Source organism: Penaeus vannamei, unplaced genomic scaffold (genome assembly GCF_042767895.1).
Source record: "Penaeus vannamei isolate JL-2024 unplaced genomic scaffold, ASM4276789v1 unanchor919, whole genome shotgun sequence".
NCBI lineage: Eukaryota > Metazoa > Arthropoda > Malacostraca > Decapoda > Penaeidae > Penaeus > Penaeus vannamei.
The window spans coordinates 52,501-55,388 of record NW_027213923.1 but is presented as its reverse complement, the minus strand read 5'-3'; the positions used below and the strand labels follow the sequence as shown (position 1 = coordinate 55,388).

Below are 2,888 nucleotides of genomic sequence, written 5' to 3'. Positions count from 1 at the left end.
GACGAAACAGCTGCCCGATCCCATCCTGGTTTTAATCATCATTACTACCATTTATAAAACCCATTTTTATAACCATTATAGTGCCAGTTATCATTATACCCCGTCAACCGCCAGTCATGTTGTGTGTAGTGGTTACTGTATGATATATAAAATATAATGAAACCTGGATCTAAGATATTTCATTCTAACCTTCCTTTCCTCCCTGAAGACGCAAGGACCGTGACTGACAAAATGAACATGGTCAGTAAAGATTCCAAATATTTTACGATCGAAGTTCAGTCTGTGTTTATTCAAGCATAATATTGACGTTTAGACTGATACAAATCAATGGAAAAAAGCGAATCAGAAAATGTCGTAACAGTTCAAAGTCAGGCAGAAAGCACCAGATAAAAAGAAAAAAAAAAACTTGCTTGACACAGGTGAACGAGTAAAGCAATATTCAGAAATGGTATTGGAAGAATCCCCAATGTTTTTGTTTTGAGACGAAGAAAGAAAGAGATGGAGAGAGAGAGAGAAAAAAAAAAAGAATTCAAGTCATTTGGATAAGTTGCCAATTAGTGTCAGCTGTGATCTCGTATTTGTCGCGACAAGGCAAGATGGATGCCTTTGATTATTTTTTGATCCACACCCAAAATCCCCGCTGCTGGATCTGGTCTGATGCGCCTCGTCCAAAAAAGTGAATTAATATGATTTGCTCAGAGAAAGAAGGCTTTTCATTTTTCCTTCACAATACTGACGGTGAAACAAAGGACTTGAAACTAGGAATAAAAAAAAAAGAGGTGAATCACACGGCTCCAGATCATCCGTCCATCAAGAAAAGAAAAGAGAAAAAGGTCGAGGCGGTGATCTCTCAGCGGGACGCCTCCGAGCGATCCGAAACACAGGTGTATCCCCTTCAATCATCGCGCCAAGACAGAAAACGGGAACCAGCCAGGTAAGCTTATTTGCCGGGTGAACCAAAACTTTTCCAACTGGCGCGTATCATTCATTTTTATTTTCTATTTAGGATGAAATTAATACTCATTCCCGCTTTTTTTTCTTAGTTTTTGATGTTTCCACTCTATCACTTCCTCAGAAACGGCTCTTTGACTAAACTTTTCAGAGGAATATTTTTCTTTTTAAACGACTGTGAAAAAAATACACAGCACACAGTGACATTACACTTTATTTACACATTTGATTACTTTCGACTTATCCTTATTCACAGACACTGTCGTTATGGAGAGAGTGTATATCAAACTGCAAGACTGGAATTAAATAACTATGTCAGTCTTTGTTTAATCTAGAATGTTCTACTTCTCATTTGTTCTAAGTTGTTCTACGTGTTCCCTGTTGATATATATATATATATATATATATATATATATATATATATATATATATATATATATATATATATATATATATATATTTTTTTTTTTTTTTTTTTTTTTTTTTTTTTTTTTTTTTTTTTTTTTTTGCATCATACTTGAAAACTAACATAAAAAAAATGAACGAACATTTTGAACTGAAACAACTGAACGAATAGAAACAATATGATTTATTTTATTGTATACTGAATTTCTAAAACAGAACAGATTTATCATTTAAACTACTTATTTGGAATATTTGGAAGTGTGTTTAAGGTAAATGATACATCTTAGAGAAATGCATAAATAAATATATTAACGATTACTGTAAGTTTACATTTCAAAATCTATGCACCAAAAATCATTATGGAAAGTACAAACCATCAGTCACAATCATGTCTCTTTCAATTTAATAATAATAATAATTATAATAATAATGATAATAATGGCAATGAGGATAACAATAATAATAATAACAATGATAATGATGATGATAATAATAATTATTATAATAATAGTAATATAAACAATGATAATGATATAAACAATGATAATAATAACAATAATAATAATAATGATAATAACAGCAGTAACAACAGCAACAGCAACAACAGTAATGATAGCAAAAATAATAATAAGAATTATACTGATGATGGTGATGATGATGATAATAATAATAATGATAACAACAATTATAACAATAACAACACCAATAATAAAAATAATCATAATAATAATAATAATAATAATAATAATAATAATAATAGTAACAATAATAATAGTAGAAGTAATTATAATAATAATAATAATAATAATGATAATGATAATAATAATAATGGGAATGGAATGTGAAAAATGAAATTCCAAAATTTATAGTTTCTTTTCATAATTGCCTTCTGAATAACAGGTTTTTCTTCATTTTGACATTAAGATGCATTACACCTCTGATTATGGCTGATGATTATGGACATTAAGTTTGCTTTTTATCTCATAACAACAATCTAATGTAATGGACAGACACCCTGCATGAACGGAATAAGCACTTGCACGTCTTCGTATTTATCGTCACACAGTTGCTTTATCACAAGGTTTGAGAATATATGCTGGCCAGACTGGAGATACTGCAACACTCACTGTCTCTTGTGACCATTAACTACAACCTCGAAGTCAAGATATTTACGAGAGTATCTGAATAAACTAGGGAAAGGGACATTTGTTGCCTAGTACAAATAATACCATGCTTTCCTACGGTTGTAATGAGATCAGAGTTATACATTGCAAAGGCACTCTAGTGTTTCATTATTGTGCAAACTGGGAAAGGAATGACGGAAAAAGACATCATTAGGGGTACGGTATCTCCAATTATAACAACTACTGGAAGAAGCAGGTAAATCAGAGACAAATCTGCATAGCCAGCATAATTCAAAATTACGATCCAACAACCTAACCATGTCAATTATCAAAGTTATCACAGAATGAATGTGTAATCATTTTTACTTTCTTCCTTTAACAATAATTCCACTTTAATGAATATTCATG

The 2,888-nt window shown here is 31.0% G+C and overlaps 1 protein-coding gene across 3 annotated transcripts in view; it reads right to left on the bottom strand.

Moving 5' to 3' along the window:
- Positions 1 to 1,643: 1,643 nt before the first annotated feature.
- LOC113811560 (transmembrane 7 superfamily member 3) overlaps positions 1,644 to 2,888 on the bottom strand; it is a 32,629-nt gene continuing 31,384 nt past the window's right edge. For all 3 annotated transcript variants that reach the window (XM_070119954.1, XM_070119955.1, XM_070119956.1), the window contains one exon: positions 1,644 to 2,888. This exon is cut by the window's right edge and continues 2,112 nt beyond it. The gene's annotated coding sequence lies outside the window, so the exon portion shown is untranslated.